Source organism: Macaca thibetana, chromosome 7 (assembly GCF_024542745.1).
Source record: "Macaca thibetana thibetana isolate TM-01 chromosome 7, ASM2454274v1, whole genome shotgun sequence".
NCBI classification, from domain to species: Eukaryota; Metazoa; Chordata; class Mammalia; order Primates; family Cercopithecidae; genus Macaca; species Macaca thibetana.
The window spans coordinates 78,447,970-78,470,094 of NC_065584.1; the positions used below are offsets into that span (position 1 = coordinate 78,447,970).

The following is a 22,125-nucleotide window of genomic DNA, read 5'->3' on the forward strand; positions in this document are numbered from 1 at the left end:
TCTCAGCTACTTGGGAGGCTGAGGCAAGGGAATAGCTTGAACCTGTGAGGCAGAGGTTACAGTGAGCCAAGATCACGCCACTGCACTCCAGCCTGGGTGACACAGGGAGACTCAAAAAAAGTAAAAATAAAAATAGAAAGAAAGAGAAGTGAATTCGTTCATTAGTGTCTTCCAAAGAACAGTAAGAGTTTTTTCCCCCATTTCCCTTCCTTCCTTCCTTCCTTCCTTCCTTCCTTCCTTCCTTCCTTCCTTCCTTCCTTCCTTCCTTCCTTCCTTCCTTCCTTTTTTAAATCAACACAAAGTGGTGGACGTAAACATATTTCATGTATTTCAATTAATGGCAGACATTATATTTATGGATAATGATATCCATTTGATATCATTTGGCCAGTGATAGCCATTTAATATTTTTCCTGAGCCTATTGGTGATAATCTGAATAGGCTTTGATAGTAAATTGCTTTTTGGTATTCAAGATGATCTAGGTTTATTTTCTATGTTTCATACCTTAGACCTGAAATTAACCATTTCCTTATGACGTCCAGGTTTTTTATTTAGTCAGAAATTGCAGTTAAGGACAAGGGTCTAAGAGCACACATTGATACTATATTGTTCACTGTTTCAGAACCAGTCCTCTCTATCTATCCCTTCCTCTTCTAGGGAAATTTTATATATTTAGCTTGATGCTTTTTTATAGTATATATTTTTTATTATTATATAATGTAAATGTTATATTTCTATGATATTGTAATGTAAATATTATTATAGAATTTAAATATGTATATATTCATATATTCCCTTTCTTAGATAAACAGTGGCATACCATACACATTGTTTTCCACCTTGATATTTTTTCACCTGACATTTCTCCATAATAATATATAGAGTGCTCACTTCAGCAGCACATATACTAAAATTGGAACGATACAGAGAAGATTAGTATGGCCCCTGCGCAAGAATGACACGCAAATTTGTGAAGCGTTCCATATTTTTAACCAATTTGATCAACTGGAAGAAAGAGTATCAGTAATTGAAGATCAAATGAATGAAATGAAGTGAGAAGTATAGAGAATAAAGAGTAAAAAGAAATGAACAAAGCTTCCAAGAAATACGGGATTGTGTGAAAAGACCAAATCTACGTCTGATTGGTGTGCCTGAAAGTGACGGGGAAAGTGGAACCAAGTTGGAAAACACTCTGCAGGATATCATCCAGGAGAACTTCCCTAACCTAGTAAGGCAGACCAACATTCAAATTCAGGAAATACAGAGAATGCCACAAAGATACTCCTCGAGAAGAGCAACTCCAAGACACATAATTGTCAGATTCACCAAAGTTGAAATGAAGGAAAAAGTGTTAAGGACAGCCAGAGAGAAAGGTCGGGTTACACACAAAGGGAAGCCCATCACACTAACAGCAGATCTCTCGGCAGAAACTCTACAAGCCAGAAGAGAGTGGGGGCCAATATTCAACATTGTTAAAGAAAAGAATTTTCAACCCAAAATTTCATATCCAGCCACACTAAGTTTCATAAGTGAAGGAGAAATCAAATCCTTTACAGACAGGCAAATGCTTAGAGATTTTGTCACCACCAGGCCTGCCCTACGAGAGATCCTGAAGGAAGCACTAAACATGGAAAGGAACAACAGGTACCAGCCATTGCAAAAACATGTCAAAATGTAAAGTCCATCGATGCTAGGAAGAAACTGCATCAACTAGCGAGCAAAATAACCAGCTAATATCATAATGACAGGATCAAGTTCACACATAACAATATTAACCTTAAATGTAAATGGACTAAATGATCCAATTAAAAGACACAGAGTGGCAAATTGGATAAAGAGTCAAGACCCATCAGTTTGCTGTATTCAGGAGACCCATCTCACACGCAGAGACACACATAGGCTCAAAATAAAGGGATGGAGGAAGATCTACCAAGCAAATGGAAAACAAAAAAAAGCAGGGGTTGTAATCCTAGTCTCTGATAAAACAGACTTTAGACCATCAAAGATCAAAAGAGACAAAGAAGGCCATTACATAATGGTAAAGGGATCAATTCTTCAGGAAGAGCTAACTATCCTAAATATATACGCACCCAATACAGGAGCACCCAGATTCATAAAGCAACTCCTTAGAGACTTACAAAGAAACTTAGACTTCCATACAATAATAATGGGAGGCTTTAACACCCCACTGGCAACATTAGACAGATCAACGAGACAGAAAGTTAACAAGAATATCCAGGAATTGAACTCAACTCTGCACCAAGCCTACCTAATAGACATCTACAGAACTCTCCACCCCAAATCAACAGAATATACATTCTTCTCAGCACCACATTGCACTTATTCCAAAATTGACCACATAGTTGGAAGTAAAGCACTCCTCAGCAAATGTGAAAGAACAGAAATTATAACAAACTGTTTCTCAGACCACAGTGCAATCAAACAGGAACTCAGGACTAAGAAACTCAATCAAAACCGCTCAACTACATGGAAACTGAACAACCTGCTCCTCAATGACTACTGGGTACATAACGAAATGAAGGCAGAAATAAAGATGTTCTTTGAAACCAATGAGAACAAATATACCACATACCAGAATGCCTGGGACACATTTAAAGCAGGGTGTAGAGGGAAATTTATAGCACTAAATGCCCACAAGAGAAAGCTGGGAAGATCTAAAATTGACACACTAACATTACAATTAAAAGAACTAGAGAAGCAAGAGCAAATACATTCAAAAGCTAGCAGAAGGCAAGAAATAACTAAGATTAGAGCAGAACTGAAGGAGATAGAGACACAAAAAACCCTCCAAAAAGTCAATGAATCCAGGAGATGGTTTTTTGAAAAGATCAACAAAATTAACAGACCACTAGCAAGACTAATAAAGAAGAAAAGAGAGAAGAATCAAACAGACGCAATAAAAAATGATAAAGGGGATATCACCACCAACCCCACGGAAATACAAACTACCATCAGAGAATACTATAAACACCTCTATGCAAATAAACTAGAAAACCTAGAAGAAATGGATAATTTCCTGGACACTTACACTCTCCCAAGACTAAACCAGGAAGAAGTTGAATCCCTGAATAGACCAATAGCAGGCTCTGAAATTGAGGCAATAGTTAATAACCTACCAACCAAAAAAACTCCAGGACCAGATGGTTTCACAGCCGAATTCTACCAGAGGTACAAGGAGGAGCTGGTACCATTCCTTCTGAAACTATTCCAATCAATAGAAAAAGAGGGAATCCTCCCTAACTCATTTTACGAGACCAACATCATCCTGATACCAAAGCCTGACAGAGATACAACAAAAAAAGACAATTTTAGACCAATATCCCTGATGTACATTGATGCAAAAATCCTCAATAAAATACTGGCAAACCGAATCCAGCAGCACATCAAAAAGATTATCCACTATGATCAAGTGGGCTTCATCGCTGGGATGCAAGGCTGGTTCAACATATGCAAATCAATAAACGTAATCCAGCATATAAACAGAAGCAAAGACAAAAACCACATGATTATCTCAACAGATGCAGAAAAGGCCTTTGACAAAATTCAACAGCTCTTCATGATAAAAATTCTCAATAAATTCGGTATTGATGGAATGTATCTCAAAATAATAAGAGCTATTGATGACAAATCCACAGCCAATATCATACTGAATGGGCAAAAACTGTAAATGTAAAACATTCTTAAAAATTTAATAAGATCTGTCATTTTTCCTCTGTATTTAAAATTACAGTTAGGAAAATTTTCCCCAGACACAAATTATAGGGCAATCAATCCATGTTTTCTTTTAGTATTTGTTTTATTTTATTTTTTAACACTCAACTCTTAGATCCTTTTGGAATGTATCCTGAGGTATGATGTAAAGAGTCAATTCACTCTTATTGTTTTCCATGCGGCTACTCTTGTTTAGCCATCTTATTAATTAAGCAGTCCATTTTCTCACTACTTATAGGAAATACTGATTGCTTAAATATGACATTTTCATAAGCGATTAAGTCCATTTCTTCTTTTGCCATCTCCTCACTGTTTCTACTCTCTTCTTCTTAGTATTAAAATAAACTGGTCCTTCTCATTAAGGATGAAGTGCACCTGCTGAACAGTCTCAGAACTATCAGGAACACAAACAGGTGTGCAAAAAATGTATGGCCTTTAAAAGATACATTTTTATGCAAATGTGCATCTCTTGCTCCATGTGTCTTTAACACAGATAAAACCCACAGGTCCTATATTTAACTCAGCTACAGAGTTGTTGAGTGTTCTCACATATATCAGCTCCTCAGAGCAGAGGATTATTATGCAATCATTAAAAATATAGTATATAAAATGAGATGGAATTGCTTCTTTTGGCAAGCAGAATCATTGGTGTACATTTAATAATGTACCTATTTTAACAATCTGTTATTAAAACTTTGAGACTAGTCCTTTACTTAATTTTATCTTGCATCAAATTTACCATACAAGATAAACTATACCTACAATATGTTTTTTAAAATCACATTTAATTGTAAGATCCCAATCAACAAGTTGTTTATCATTACTATGGACATATGCACATTCAGGTTTTTTTCTGTGTTCTTATTCTGCTTGTCTATGAATTACTGGAAAGTAACTATTTTTAAAAATGACAGAAGGAAGGAAAGAAAGAGAAAAGAAGCCTCACAATTTTCGGAAAAATGAAGTTGAAAGAACTCTCTGGAGACTTCATTATAAATGGTTTTAGCACAATTATGCTAAATGGAATCAATATATTTACATTGTTTTATTCAAGGTTTATCACATTCTATTATGAAACAATGAAATGCAATTAATAAATCATCAGTTCATTTTTCTTGTTTTATTTGAAAATGCTTTGGCATATTTTAGCATATCTTTTTAGAGTAGCAAATAACTCTAATGTATAACATTAATAAACAGTGATAGACTTTACTATAAATATTGCATCTGTTGCCAAGAAAAGTTACATACAAAAACAGAGCATTGCAAACAGCAGTTCAGTAATTTTTCTTTTGGTAGTAGAGACATGGGCCTTCTGTATCATTTTAAGTATCTTTGCACTACTTGACCCTCTGCACTTGGAGAATATTGTTTTTTATGCATCAACAGTTTGCTGGGTTTAAGGGACTAACACCATATATGTGGTGTTGTGAGAGCCCAGACAACCAAATTGAGCAGTTTTTTCTCCCCTTGTGTTTTATTTGAGGGAGAAGATTTGAAGATTGAGGAAAAGCTGTGACAAACTTTTCATGTGTGCAGTCATAGCCAAATATTGTCACAAGCAACAACTTCAAAAAATCAAGGCAATAGAATAAAATATTAACATAGAACATGAAATATAAACCACTAGTCTAATGGTTTCCATGGACTAAGTTATTTTGGATTAAAAATCTTCGTTATTCTTATTCTTTATTTGAAAATAAATACTTAAGTAATAAAATATATAAGAATTCAAAATACATTGTTTTCTGGTATTGCCTGATATACCAAGGCAGATACTAATTATATTTAATTGGGATTTTTATGCAACTGTGTGACTATACTCTGAATTTCACATAGTTTTAAATTCTCATTTGCATATTCTATATTAATTCAAAGGAAGCTTGAGACATTGTAAAGCACACAAAATACCATAAAATCAGAAAACAGATCAACTACCATTATTTTTAATCTTCTTCCTTCTTTTATATGAAGCTTTATGAGAAATGTGGCCAAAGATTGGAATTTCTTTTTCTACATAAGAGGGGATAAAACATTTCATACATAGTTTAACTTAAATACAAAAACAGGACTTTTATCTCTAAATGCTGTTTCTATTGACTTGAGATATTCAGGCTGACTTCTAATACTACATATTATTTCATTTGTGCCTGCCTAATTCCTGATACAACCACGCAATAAGACAAAGGAAATAGATGACATGGAATAGGTAACTGTAAAGGGGTGAAATAGATGAGGCCTCTGAGCCTTGTAGAATAAGAAGTTGCCCATCTCATGTGTTATGAAATTTTTAGAAGTCCTCCTTCACTCTCTGCCTTCTAATAAAACATGTTCCCTTCATACTAACCTGCTTTCCCGAAGGCCTTAAATTCCCATTAGAGAATCATATTTTTCAGAGCAAGACTTTTCTACCTCTCTTTAAAATACAAATACAATTTTTTAAAAGAACATATTCGCTGAAGAGTAATTAAAACTCGATTTATATCGTCAAATATGAACAAGCCAGTAAGCTTCAGCTCAGCCATAGATTTAACTGGTAAGTGGGGGGGAGGCGAATTCTGTGCAAGGGTTCCTTCCCAAAGAGGAGTAGCCTCGGTGGAGTGCTGGGGCAGAGACCTCTTACTGTGGAAGATGCACGAAGTAAGAATAAGTCCCAAGAAATTTTCATTCACACTTACCAATTCCAAACACATTCACTTTTTTATTCTCCTTTGGTTTTATGTTTTCTGCCCTCCAATCTACTTCAAAAAAGAAAAAAAAAAAGAAGCAGAAAATACGATATAAAGCAGATTTTCATTTGAAATATTTTCTTCGATCCACCGTCTTAAAATTGTTCCGTCTTTTCACTAGCAAACTTTGATACTGAATGATCAATGTTCGTTATCTACATTTTATTGATGTTCATTATCTTTTAACACTTTTGATCATTTTTCAGACTCCATCACATTTACCGAAATTTCTATGTTGAAGAGTTTTTGCCACAAAAAAATGTTCTTTTTCTAACTTTACTTATTCATTTCTGTTATAATTTAAAACTTTTAAATTTATTTTTGGGGCTCATTTTCAGTAGGTTGAGTAAGTAGTACTCCTTAGCTCATGGCATATTGTCATCATTACCGATACATGCAATGCACTTCTATTATTTAATTACTTGTTCTCTTGTTCCTCTACTCAATTCTCATTCTCTTCCTCAGCAGTCATTCTTATATATTTTATGTGAATCTAATTTTGTGTTCTTCTAAAAATGTATATTGTTTGTGTACATGTACTTTAATGTATCTAAATGAGATTGTGCTCATTTTCTATATTTTTGTGACCAAGTACTCTATTTTTATGCTCTATGTCACTTTATGTACACCTCATCTGTTGCTTCCTACTGTTACATAATACTGCATAGGGTGTTAATCACACTTTACCTGTTTATTTTCCCACTACTGGAAATAACAAATAAACTGCAGAGAACCTTGCTGGCATTTTCTCTTTGACTTGGTCTGAAAATTCTTTGGAATATAAACTCAGGAGTGCACTTGCCAGTTCCTAGGGTATACAGACACTCATCTCAGTAGTGTAAGCTACTCTTCACAGGGACTGCAACGGGCTACATGCTCACCAGCGGAGCATGGTGGTTACTCCGTTCTCACTTCATCAACATCCCTTATCAAATTCAGCATTTTCGTTTTTACCAATCCCAGATATAAAGTGATACTTTATTGTGTCTTAGTGTTTATCATATCTCTTAATGCTTTGAATCATTCCTCAAATGCTTTTTATCTTTCTGCAAATGGATTTTCCATAACTTTGTCCACTATTCCATGGGAATTCTTTCTTTGTTGTTGTTGTTGTTGATTTACAGGAGTTCCTTAATTGTTCTGATATCAATCATTTGCAAGATGTTAATTCTTCTTCCATCTGGTTATCACTATATCAGATAATGTCTGTGCCCTGCCTCACATCCTCTTGGCTACATTTCTTCCATTCATCATTGCAACAGTCAGATTTGTGAAGGTGCAACCTGAGAGCATCTTGCCTCAACTGCATTTGGTGCCTTTTGCTTTCCCTCCTAGGGCATCTCTGTTGCATAGGATTACCTGCAGGTAATTGACCAGTACTCACTCCTGTACACACACAAAAATGCACATGGAGAAACATCCCATAGTACACCCTTGTCCACTGGGGAAAAGGAACCTCTGGATAAAGGCTTTCCTCTTTTGCCCCTGGGTGGACAATTCTGAGGCACATTCTGCAAGGCTCCTCATAGGTCTTGGAAAACATCAAGTGGTAGTTGATCAGAGAAGTACCAACTAGCTTGATTACACACCCTTCAATTGATTTTCCCTTTTTCTCTGTTTCACTTTTCTCAGACACTATACCTGTTCCCTGAGATTATTTCCCCCAATAAAATAACTATTTTTAAGTCCTTCTTTCTGCATCTGTATTTTTAGGGGAACCTAGGCTAAGACATATGATGCCATAGGGTTCCTAAGAAAGCAGACTCTCAGAGCAGAATCCTGAAACTGAATCACTCATCAGCAAGCAACAAGGACCTAATAGTTAGTAGTAAGAATGCAGGGTGATAGTTATTAGATGTGGTAGCATCCAGTTACTTATACTTTCACTGGTAGTTGGTTTTAACAAAGTGCAGGGAGAATGCCCAGCACAGCCTTATGCACTTGTGGCACTTGTATGATGGGAGGTGGGAAATGGTAATTATAAAGATGGTGAAGTTAGTTAATCTTTATTAACGATTTTAGGTTCCTGAAAAAAATGACAATCTCAGATTCACAAACTCTCAACTCAAAGCATGGGCTGAAAGAAGACCTCTATGTTAGTGTTAGATTCTTATTTTGTGCATCCACAAGGCAGACTGTTATGAAAACCAGGCCCAGGATTAAACTGTAGTAGTATTAGAGCTGCCATGCAGAGACCTAGCAGGTTTTCTGGGTTAAAGTCAGGGCCCTAATAGAAACTGAGTGAGACCATCTAACCCAAAATGGGAACATTTGGGAACATTTGGGTGGACAAGTCAGAAAATTCTCAACTTCCAGATGCTCCTGAACCATAGAGGATGGCAGAAGCATCTTCTTCTCTATAGCCTCCCATCACTTGGAGGCCTGCCTATTAGAGACCTCACCGGCAGGAAGTTTCTTGCAAAGTAATGCTTCTTCTTTTCAAGATTCCATTTTGTTTCATTGCTCCCAGACCATTAACAAGGATCAAGTTGTAGCATAGCCTGAGGGGAAACATACAATACATTCTCCATGAGGAAATGACATACATTTGCAAATAATAGCTAGATCCAACTAACATATGCTGTCAGCACCAGTGGACAAATGTAAGAGTGGAGGAAGTGGAAGATTATGTTACATAGAGGAATATCTGTTGACACCAGGCAAAGAAAGCAGTCATGGTATTGTAGGAGAAATTTATGCTCAACACTAGGAAGAACCAAAGAACACTTTCGTTGCAGACAGGGAGTAGTAAGTGTCGAACCCAGAAGATTCACTTGTACATATCGTGGTACTTCCACACTCAGTGAGAACTGTAAATGGTCAGTTGCAGCAGCCTTAGCCTTGACTTCCTTTAGCATGGGTGGTGGGCAGGAAGATGACTAATAATTATGGTGTAAGGACTAGAATCCATAGCAGGAATGGTAGCTTTCTTCTCTCTGTGTTAAATCTTTTATAGAAAACTTGACAGGGCCCTGCTTGAAGGATTCTGTAGTGCATTGGACTTAATGGAGCATATGAGTTTATCTGAGTGGCACATGAAGTAGATGGGCCCTGCCTCACACCTGCTCAGCCTACCTCTTATATATACTATGTTTGTATATTCAGCCTTCTTTTTATACCAGCCATGCAAGTTTATGCAATTCTGTCTCAAAGCATCTTACCTCAACTTCACTCTACATTTTTCACTTTCTGCTTTGAGGATTTTTCAATTCCCTGTGTGGCATGGTTGTGGGAATCCACTGGACACATGCATGTGTGAACTTGAATGTGGGCGTGAGTTAGCATTTCATGGACAAATCTTGACCAATGGGGAGCCAGAGATGGAGGGTAAAGACATCTTTTTTCTTTGCTGTACTAGTCTGTGTTCTCCAGAGAATTAGCTGTTGAAATTATGTAGGCTGGTAAGACCCAAGATCCATGGGGTGAGTCATCAAGCTGGAGACCTAGGAGAGCTGATAGTGTAGTTCCAGTCCCAAGGCAGAAAAAAGCCAATGTTTCAGCTCAAAGGCTGTCATGTGGGAAGAATGCTCTCAACTCAGAGGTGAATCAGAGTTTTTGTTCTATTCAGGCCTTCAAATAATTGGATGAGGTCTCCTCAAATTATGAAGGCAATCTGCTTTACTCAATTTGTCAATTTAAATGTTAATCTTATCCAAAAACACCTTCACAGAAACACCCAGAATAATGTTTGAGCAAATATCTGAACACCCCATTGCTCTTTCAAATTGACACATAAAATTAACTCGCACAAGGCCACCCCTTGTCAACTTGGCTGGCCATCTTCTTCCATGACCTATTCTGTATTCCCTTTACCTCAGAGAGCATTTCAGCCAAGTGTGGTCTTTTGCCTCGTAAAGTGGCCCAAACTTTTATTCCTAAAGAGTCTGGGCCATTAGGCCTGGTGCAGTGGCTCACGCCTGTAATCTGAGCACTTTGGGAGGCCGAGGTGGGTGAATCACGAGGTCGGGAGATTGAGACCATCCTGGCTAACACGGTGAAACCCTGTCTCTATACAAAAAATTAGCCGAGTGTGGTGGCTGGTGCCTGTAGTCCTAGCTACTCAGGAGGCTGAGGCAGGAGAACGGCATGAACCTGGGAAGCGGAGCTTGCAGTGAGCTGAGATTGCGCCACTGCCCTCCAGCCTGATCGATAGAGTGACACTCCATCTCAAAAAAAAAAGAAAAGAAAGAAAAGAGTCTGGGCCATTAGTAGTCCTACCTGCATTGGGTTATTGCAGCTTTCCATTGAGCTTAAGCACAGAGCATGATAATTCAAAGAGATACCCTAAGAGATCTCCTGTATTCCTGACATACTCCTTCTTATCCCCAGTGTGGAGTAGCAGTCCAATTTCCTCTTGGTAGTCAAGGTCAGTCTCCCCAGCCAGCACAGTAATCTTCTGCTTTGCCTCTTGTTTCAGAGGCCTGAGAAGCCCCAAGTGGCCAGTTGGCATTTTAACTTCCAGTTCAATGGAATCTAGTAGTAGCATTCCTCCCTTTGGAACTAAGATCTCTAGGTCAGCGCAATGTACAGTTAAAGGGATAGAACAAATGTTTGCTATTGCATCAATAAGGATAATACTAAGGTGTGCCACTCCCATTTCCACCCCTTGATTCCTGGACTCCAAGAATCCTGGCTATGGGATAAACAACACCATATATTGGATGCTGTTTCTGAGCATATATAATCTCCTGGAGAACCTTGTCCCAAGCCTGCAATATATTACCACCTAACTGGGGCTGTTAATGAGTCATTGAAAGACCATTCCACTTTTCTATCAATTCAGCTGCTTTATGATGGTGGGGGACATGGTGAGACCAGTGAATTCCATGAGCATGGGCACATTGCCAAACTGCTTTTGCTATGAAGTGAGTTTCTTGACCAGAAGCAATGCAACATGGAATACCATGATAGTAGATAAGAAAGCTTCGTAGCTACATGATCACCCTGAGGATTGGCATTATACTGTGTACTTATTGTTCGTCTCAGCTGCTGGTAATTTAACTACTTAGCAGTGGCCATAAGCCAGGTAAGCCTTGGTAAGTGGAAGTCCATGTTGCTGGGCCCATGTTTAATCTTTATCCCTGCCATCATGTCTACTTTGTTCATGAACACATTGGGCAATGATAGGGGTTGTTGGGGAAGAGGCTGACTGGTATCTAAAGAACAGGTTAACCTATAGAGCTGATTATTAAAATCTCCTTCTAGTGAGTTCACGTTTTCGTGAGTGTTCACTTAAGACACAAATATCTTCACATTTCTTTTGCCCATTCAGAAAGGTCTATCCATATATCTTGCCCCAAATTTTCTTGGCACCAATTTTTCAATTATGTTTCTTCCAAGTTTCAATGTTCCAATCAGAACATTGGCCACAGCCCATAAGTCTATATATAATTGCATGTCTGGCTATTTCTCCTTTCAAGCAAAGTGAACAGCCAGGTGCAATGATCAGCATTCTGCTCACTGGGAAGATTTCCCTTCACTACTCAGCTTTATGGATGTCCCAGATTTCCCTTCACCACTAACCTTTAGGGATGCTGCAGCTGTCCACTTTTTGGTGGTGGTCATAATGGGCAGCTCAGGTTATATGTTAATTCATGGCTCATAGTTAAGCATTTGGTCTGTACCAAGGCCCAGTAGCAGGCCGAGAGCTGTTTTTCAAAGAGAGAGTAGTTATCCACAAAGGATGCCAGGACTTTGCTCCAAAGATCCTCTGAGCCTGAGCTGTGATTCACCTGCAGAGACCTGCCAAAGACTCCAGATAGCATTTCTATCTGCCACTAATAATTCAAATACCATTGTATCTTCTGGATATTATGACTCAAGTGGCAAAGCAGTTTGCACAGCAGCCTGGGCATGTTAAAGAGCCTTCACTTTATTTTGGGCCTCAACAACTAGCACTTTTGAGTCACTTGGCAAATAGGCTGGAGTAACACATCCATATTAATAATATATTTTCTCCAAAATCCAAAGAAGCCCATTATGTATTTTTATTATTTTGGTTGTAGGAAGGACAAGATGCAATAGTTTATCCCTCACCTTAAAAGGTATGCCTCAACACGTGTGTGTCACTGGACCTCTAGAAGTTTCACTGAGGTAGAAGGCCTCTAAATTTTTGCTGGATTTATTTCTCACCTTCCAACACACGCAAGTGTCTTGCCAATAAGTCTAGAGCATTTGCTGCTTCTTACTCACTAGGTCAAATCAGCGTAATGTCATAAATATAATGGACAAGTGTAATATGTTATGGAAGGAGAGGTTATTAAGATCACTGTAAACTAAATTGTGACATAAGACTGGATAGTTGATATATCACTGAGTTTACAGTGAATGCCTTGCCAGCTGAAAGCAAACTGCTTTTGGTGATCTTTCTTGACAGATATGAAGAAAAAAGCACTTGCCTGATCAATAGCTGCATACCAGGTAACGGGATGTGTTAATTTATTCAAGCAGTGAAAGCACATCTGGTACAGCAGCTACAATTAGAGTCACCACCTGGTTAAGCTTATGAAAATCCACTGTCATTCTCCAAGATCAATCTGTCTTCTGCACAGACCAAATTGATGAGTTAAATGGAAATGTGGTGGGAATTATCACCTCTGTACCTTTCAAGTCCTGGATGATGGCATTAATCTCTACAATCTCTCCAGGAATGCACTATTTTTTTATTCCTATTTGCCAAGGTAGACACAGTTCTAGCAGCTTCCATTTATTCTTTCCCACCAGAATGCCCTTACTTAACAGGTTAGGGGACCAATGTGGGAATCCTGCCAACAGTTTTGTATATATATTACAATTACATAGTCCAGACTGAGTAAATAACCACAGGATGCGTTCTAGAAACCCATGGGGCCCACTAAGCTAAAACTCCATTGACTCTGACCTCTATAAGCTGCTACTCTGACTTATGGACCACAATGATGTTTAGGTTTCCTGAAATAAGTGTCAATTCAGAATCAATGAAAATTCTGGTTATTTTCTTTTCCCTAGTGCACAGTTAATAAGGTCAGAGATACCTTTGAGGATGGCCAAGGGAAAGATTAACAGTATAATTTTTTGGCAGTGTCCAGGGTCTTTCCTCAAGGGACCTGACCACCCCTTCATTCAAAGAGTACTGGGTCTACAAACTGGCTCAAGTCTGGGAATTAATTGAGAGGCCATGACTGTTTTATGATTCAGATTAGACTTTTGTTCACTTGACCTAGAACTTTTCCACTTTTACAGATCAAGTGTAGAGTTTAGCAGGATTCTTATCTATTTCAGGTCGAGGAACACCATGAGCAACTAGCCAATGGCCATAGGTCTGCATGAGTAAGTATTCTGATTGATACTTTGGCTCTACTGACCTCTAATATAGTAACCACACCCACCTTGTATGTCTTGATCAGTTGGGGCTGGTATAACAAAATACTATAGACTAGATGGCTTGAACATCAGACATTTATTTACCAAAGTTGTGGAGGCTGGGAAGTTCAAGATCAGGTGCTGGCATATTTGGCTCTCGGTGATGGTCATTTTCCTTGCTTTTCCTTTCCTTTCTTGTTGAATGTTCACATGGCCTTTCCTCTGTGCATGTATCTGAGAGAGAGAGCTCTTAGGTCTCTTTCTCTTCTTATGAGAACACTGATGTCATCATAGGGACTTTATCCTTCTGATGTCATCAAAACCTAATTATTTCCCAAAGACTCCACCTCCGAATACCCTCAAATTGTGGGATGGAGGATCAACATATGAATGTCTGTGGGGGACCCAAACATTCAGTCCATAGCTTCACCTTTGGAAACTGAGTACTGCTACTTGACCTAAGGATCAAGTTACTCCCACTGACCCACCCCAGGATCTAATTATTTCCGTGGCATTTAGTTTCCCAATTCATTACAAATTACAGTTCCCACTGGAAGATCTGGCCTACAAAAAAGAGTAATCACAAAGCCCTTCAAGGTTGCTGGGGCTCCTCTCACAAATTTATTTCTCACTGACGTGGTGAAAGATGTGTCTTCCTGACCCTTCTAGAGTGCATGGGTAGATCTTTTAGATGACAAATCCACTCTTAACATTCCATTCCCCCTAAGCCTTTGAATCTCTTCCTTTACATTTAACCAAGGAGGGTCTGGCACTTCTAACTCTCTCACTGGTGGCCACCTTGTGCTTCCTGTATTAGCCAAACAATGAAATAAAATGTTAGCGCCCTTTCTAACTCCTTGAGCTGTAACATTAAATGCAAAATCTTTGCTTGGTCAGCCTATGTAAATAAATTTGGCTTGATTCAACTTTATGTTCCTTCCACCATTATTCCACCTCCTTAGTATTCATTTCCACTAATGTTCCCTAGATTCTTGTTTCTTTAAATTACAAAACTCTGTTCTTTTGGAACAATAGTGTACTTCCTTCTGAGTCATACTTTGTATCTCACCTTTAGGAGCCTGTGGGACTTGAGTCTAGTTAAATGTCTAGGTGTTAGATGTATATCAACTAGAAGGGTGATGGTGGTGGGTCCTGAGGAGATTCAGCATTGTCTTTCATGGCAACTGCATTAGAAGTCACAGTTTCCTCAGGCAATGCAGGGTTAATCTCCTCAGATAGGGGTGAAAGGACTGCTTCTACTGGAGGTAAAGAGGCTGCTTCCACTGGGGTGAAGAGGCCTTTTCCATTCAAGGTGGGAGACTGCTTCCATTAACAAAAAAAAGACTCCTCAATTTAGGGGCTCAATGCCTTCAGCTTCATCAGGGTCTTCCCACAGAACCTCATTCAACTTTCAGAATCCCACTTTTTGCCAATCACTGCCCTTACTTGAACAGCAGACACCTTGTGAGTCTGGGAGATTACTTGCGTTGTACTTCAGCCAGTTGCAGGCTGAGATTCTGAGTTTGGTTTTAACTAAACTCAGCTCTGTTACTACAGGAGAAATTCAAATATCTGTGCTCATCTTTTTCTTTTACCACATTATCCAGTGACCTTAGTAGCTAACAGCTGATCTCACTATACTAGTTAGTTTGAGAAAAATGTTTGAAAGTATCATATACACAGTGGCTCAGACACTTGCTTATAATAGTTGATTATGAGTGTCTAATGGTAATATTTTATGTATCTCTTTTGCCAAATCACATATCATGTGATGGAAATAATATGTAAACCTAATCAGATTAGAAAGCCAATTCCAGAAATTCCAGAACCAATTCAGTAGACTCATTCCTAAAATCATGTTCCTATAGAACCATTCTTGGCATAAAAATCTGTATTAGCCAGTGTTCTCCAGATAATCTGAACCCATAGGATACAGAATGTGTATAGGATGTATATATCTATAAACATATATCATTATATATTTTATTAAGTATATATATCATTATAAGGAATTGGCTCACACACTTATAGAGACTGACAAGTCCCATAATCTGCAGGGTGATTTGGTAAGCTGGACACCAAAGAGAACCAATAGTATAGTTTCAAACCAAGTGCAAAGGCCTAGGAACTAGGAGAGTCAATGGTGCAGTTCTAGTCCAAAGGTCAGCAGTCTAGAGACCCAGAAACAGCCAATGTTTTAGTTCAGGTTTGAAGAAAAAGCTGGTATCTCAGTTTGAAGGCTATCAGGTAGTAGGAATTCCCTCTAACTCGGGGGAATTCTCTCAGCCTTTTTGTTCTATAAAGGTCTTCAAGTGATTGGGTAGAGACCACACACATTATGGAGGGCAAACTGCTTTATTTAATCTATAGATTTAAAGTTAATCTCATAAAGAAAAAACACTGTAAGAGAAACATCTAGAAAAATGTCTGACAAAATATCTGGGCCCCTTGTAATCCTGTCAGATTGAAGCATGAAGTTAATCATCACATCTTTCTTGAGTAAATAATTTTAAATGTACTCTACACAGGTCCTCAAAAGGTCCCAACAAGATGAAGGCCATAATAGTGACCTAACTGATAATATGTGCTTGTATGAATGTTTCCTCCTTTCCCGTTTTTCCCTTCCCGGGAACTCAATCCTTTAAATCACTTCACAGAGTAAACTATAGGTACACAAATTCTGCTTCGTGGCAAGAACGCACACAAAGACAACCTATTAATTTGTCTGTCATGTTTTTATTAAACAGAACTCCTTTATAATATGTATATTCAGTTAATTGATTTTCCCTTATACATTGTACTCTTGAAATTTTGTTTAAGAAGTCTTATGACACAAATAAATTTTATTTAAAATTATTTTTAAAGTTTAATCTTTCACTGTTGTCTTTATCTAGAGATAATTTTTGTTTGTTAATATATAGAATTCTAGTTACATATTTCTCCGTATGGTAGAGAATATTATTTTCATAATATTATCTGCTGCTCTGGTTTCAGTTTGTCCTCTCCAAAACTCTTGTTGATATTTAATTGCTATTATACTAGTTTTAAGAGGTGGAAGTTTTGAGAGATTAGGCCGTGAGGTTTCTACCCTCATAGGTGGAATTGGTGGCCATATAAAAGTCTAGGCCTCTCTTTCTCTTTTTCTTTCTTTTCTTTCTTTCCCTTCCTTCCTTCCTTCCTTCCTTCCTTCCTTCCTTCCTTCCTCTTTCTTTCTTTCTTTCTTTCTTTCTTTCTTTCTTTCTTTCTTTCTTTCTTTCTTTCTTTCTTTTCTTTCTTTCTTTCTTTCTTTCTTTCTTTTTCTTTCTTTCTTTCTTTCTTTCTTTCTTTTTCTTTCTTTCTCTTTTTTCTCTCTCTCCCTTTCTTTCTTTCCTTCTTTCTTTTTCCTTCCTTCCTTCCTTCCTTCCTTCCTTCCTTCCTTCCTTCCTTCCTTCCTTCCTTCCTTCCTTCCATCCTTCTCTCTCTCTCTCTCTCTCTCTCTCTCTCTCTCCTGGATGGAGTCTCACTCTGTTGCCCAGGCTGGAGTACAGTGGCATGATCTCGGCTCACTGCAACCTCTGCCTCCCCACATTTAAGAGATTCTCCTGCCTCTGGAGTAGTTGGGATGCCCGATGTGCACCACCACACCCAGCTAATTTTTGTATTTTTAGTAGAGACGGGGTTTCACCAGGCTGGTCTTGAACTCCCAACCTCAGGTGATCTGCCTGCCTCGGCCTCCTAAAGTGCCGGGATTACAGGCATGAGCCACCATGCCTGGCTCACTCTTGTTCTTTCTTGACGTTTTACCTTTACCATGGGATGATATATCACAAAGACCCTTGCCAGATGCCTGCACTTGATGTTGGACTTCACAGCCTCCAGAAACATGAGCTAATAAATATCTGTTCATTGTAAATGATCTGGTCTCAGATATTCTGCAAAAATGGGCTAAGACATCTATTAAACAATCTGTTTCTCTATTGATTCATGGTACAATTTTATCATGGACTGTTTCCATATGTGCACATGTCTGATTCTGAACTTTCTGTTTTATTCTATTAGTTTTCTTTTTGTTTCTCAAAAGCTGTTTTTCACTACTACATAAAATATCTTTTTGTCTCTGTCATAATTGTATAAGTTTTCTTTCCTTTTTTGGCCAAAAGCTGTGTCTTTTTCTGTATTTATGCTTTCTATTTATATAATCTTTTATTACAATAAAAAAGTTAAATTTATTACATACCACATAAAGAATAACAATTACACAAATAATTTTGGAAAATAATTTTTATTACATGAATAATTCATATTTTAAACAAGATATTTGTGTCTGAAAATATTTTTATTACATGAAGAATTCATATTTTGAACAAAATATTTGTGTTTGAAAAAGTAGAATTTGCCCTCAACTTCTTCTTAGATATAACCATTAATGCTTTGATATGCATTATTACTGATTTCTTTTTGTTCAAATGTACAAACACACACACATACATGAACACACATGCACACCAAACAATTTTTATGTTAGTCATTGATACTAGTCCTTTTAGAGGAGAAACTATCTTTGTTTGGGAAATGACTTGGAAAGCTGCTTAGTAGAAAGCTTAAACCCCAAGGATCAATAGAAATTAAGTCAACAAGAGAATCTGCTAAATTTCCAGGCATTAGAATGGGAAAGAAAATTGGCCACTGAGAAGAAATACAAAAAAAAAAAAGAAAAAAAAGATGACAATGGTGGGGTAAATGGGATGGAATTAGGAATCTAAAGAGAAATCAGAAAGTCAGGACACTACGTGTGGGTGATGGAGCCAGTTAAAAATTCTCAAAAGTTGGGTAACTCCGAAAGAGTTTTGATATAAGTCTTAAGTCAATGGAGAAATTACTGTGGGGCCATATTCAAATGCATGGTTCAAGGGCAGAAACAGATTTACAGCTGGTCCTCAGACGAACTAGAAGTGGGATATGAGGCTATGGAAAACTGAGGCAGGGTTTTTCTTATTTTCAGTGCTATTGGCATCTTTGTTTCTCTACTTGTATCTGCTCCATCTTCTATGTCTTCCTTTTCTTGAGTTACAAAATATACAAGGCTTATTATGAGTGCCCCCTATGCCCTATCTGGTCTTTCCTCCAATGAAGGCTCTTTGGCTTTGACTCCTGCTGCTAATTGATTTACTCTCCCAGTGAGTCCCTCCCCAAATCCTGAGATGGACATTTGTCCTAGTTAACCTTTTTGCAACAGGCTATAAATTATTGCCAGTTTTTTGTCATAATTTCTTCTCTCTCCAAATCCATTCGCCTTAAGGCATGGGTTGTCAATATCACATGATTAAAGCATGTCTATCTTGTTCTGTCCTTCACAGGAATTGAGAGTGGAAATTGGTCCATAGCATTGTGTACAGACCTCTCTCACTGCATTTAGCCCTTTGTCTTGTAATTTTTCTTATGTTTGTCTTCTCCCACTAGACTGTGAGCTCTTTGACAGCACAGATGTGTTTGTACATATACAGATTCCTTATTTAGTGCTGTGGTTAGAGCTCAATGATTTGCTGAATAAACAAACCAATTAGTAAATGAAAGACAAGACATGTTCTACTGGATTGGTTTTCTTTGAAAAGTAAAGGGCTAACAGATCTGGTCAAGTTGTTACCACTGCATCACAGCTGCAATTTAAAACAATTATATTTAACTTATCTGAAACATCTCCTGTTTTACTATATAAGCAAATGCTATCATTCTTCAATGCCCCATGTTATTCTCAACACTTTCAAAAACTTTTACTGACTCCTCCAGCCTTCAATTGTCTCTGAAATTTTATAATATATGAATTTCCTGCCACACAGTTTTGTACTTAGCTGTACTTAACTATATTCCATTCTAAGTTGTTTATCATTGTTTCAGAACTTTGTAGTCTGAGTATCCCAGGACTTCATCTGCAGACTTCAATAGCCCATTAGTTCAACGTTGCATGTAACACTGTAGGACTTCGGTGCACATTCCTGCAACTTCGTTATTTTGGGGATGCCAAGCAGCATAGTGATGACCAAGATTCTTCAGGTTTTTCTGCACTAGCCATTTGAGAGTGATGCCTCAATACAGACACTACTGCTATGAGAAGGCCTCTTAATGGGTGTTGTACTTTTCCCTGCAGTTCTTTTAAGCATCGGAGTTTCCTCTGATGGATTATTTGAGCTCTTAGTAAGTCAAAACTTCTGCAATTTCTAGAAAAGAAGTTAAAAATGGTCTTATTTCTCCATATCCATGTCAAATTATATTATTTGCATTCCCTTGCCTATGCCATTATTTTATGTTGCAAGTGTCATGTAATCTAGCTTAGAAAAATTATCTCAGTTTTCTATTTTTAATATCACTTGCTTTAAAGGCTCAAAAATGGTTTCTTTTAGAAATCTATGCTGTATCTTCAATTTCTCTTCCTATTATATCTTCCCTATGAGCTTTATGCACAAAACAACTTTTCTGTCTTCTTTGCCCTTTCTTCTTAGACAAAACTACTGAAAGCCCTCATGTAAATTAACTAATATAAATAAAGATGAAACATGTGGAGGAAAGGAGGGAGTGGGAATCCATCCCATAAAATTGCCACTTGCGTTTGTCTTGGAAACCTCACTACATATTTCTATCCTGCCTTTCAATTTGGATGACAAGTCCTCAGAGGAAAGGCTTCTGTTTTCCCTGTTCATCAAAGTACCTAGCACAATACTCTGCAAATTGGAGATGTAAAATAAGTACTGAATTAAATTTATTAGAAGTAAAATTATGAGTACATTTACAAACATCAAGTGGAAAATTTTATAGAGTAAGTGAGAACCATTCAACCCAGAGATTTTACTAATCTACAGAATTTTCCTATCAATAGTTTTCAAAAAAATCCTATAGTCACTATTGTCAGAGATTGCATTATGAAAATCTAGCAAATGTAAGGCTTTGAGATTTTCTGAACTAAGTATCCTAACCTTCGTTTAACTACCCCAAAAGTCACTGGTATATATATATTATATCACTGTGGATATATTTTACTACATTTCCACATATATTTTACTACATTTTGGAGGTAGAAGAGAATGAAGGATCATTGTACATTGATGCTAAATCTATTTAAACTTATAAAAAACAAGGAATCATGTCATTAAAGATTACAAAGATGACGATGAATTTCAATGACATTTGGATTTCCCAGGAGTGAGTGTGGTCTGAATCAGAAGCTGAGCCACAGGAATAGAAATCCAGGAACAGCAATGGCACTGAAGAATTAAAGCCCAAATTCTTGTGATAAATTAAGATTTCTGAGTATGATATGTTATATAAACAGATCCTATTGTGTGTGTGTGTGTGTGTGTAACATGTATATACTTCCCTTGCTCATATTATACTAAGAAATTCCATGTTTATTCTATACTCCTTTTGATCTGTAGATAGTATTGGGATTATGGTTATGGGATATAAGTTATAAGGTATAATATTTTTCCTTAGTTTCTATCTTTTTTAGAAAGATGAATGAAAATATCACAGTCAACTTTTCAAAATGATACCTTATCATGTAAATAAGGAAGTAGGTAAACTAATCTGAAATCTTTTGAAGAGAAGATAACCATTCAAACAAAGAAAATTTTAAGATGCCCACTTTAATCTTCTTCAGTAAAGATCAATCACCAGGGTAATATTTGACCTATTCATTGTCATTCTAGGCCATAGAAAAAACAGATTTTGAAGCTTTACTGCTCATCTGTTTTAGTTGCCATAATTAATAAATATCTGCCAGATGCTGTACTAAATCCATGTTTTTAGTTCTTTCTGACAGGTGAGTCTTCTTTTCTTTTTGAAGCAAGAATATGAAGCAAGTATGAAATAATTTGAAGCAAGTATGAAAAGGGTCAGGAGGGAGAGGATGATTACCATAATAATTTCAGCTATTACAATAAAAGTGTTTCTTAATTAGATTTGTTATAATTTTTCTAGTATATACATTTCTATTTGGGTCCCTGGTGGATCATTTTCTTAACACTTCTGTTATTTTCTTATGTATTTTATGAAGGTCTAGAAATTTGAGTGTCTTAGTCATTTTGTGTTGCTATAGCAGAATACCTGAGACTGGGTGACTTAATAAAGATAAGAAATTTACTTGGCTTACAATTCCGGAGGCTGAGCAGCCCAAGATCAGGCAGCCCATCTGGTGAGAGCCTTGTGCTGCTTCAACTCAGGGCAGAAAGTAGAAGGGGAAGCAGATGTGTGAAATGAGGGACACCTGAAAGTCTGGGCTCACTTTATAACAACTCACTCTCATGGGAACTAATTCATTCCAGGAAGATCGATAACTCACTCACTCCAGTA

At 37.4% G+C, this 22,125-nt stretch overlaps 1 non-coding gene across 1 annotated transcript; it reads left to right on the top strand.

Moving 5' to 3' along the window:
• The first annotated feature begins 884 nt into the window (after window positions 1–884).
• On the top strand, window positions 885–991 carry LOC126960503 (U6 spliceosomal RNA). The gene has a single exon (XR_007728038.1). It is a non-coding gene; the product is annotated as a U6 spliceosomal RNA (small nuclear RNA).
• The last annotated feature ends 21,134 nt before the right edge of the window (window positions 992–22,125 follow it).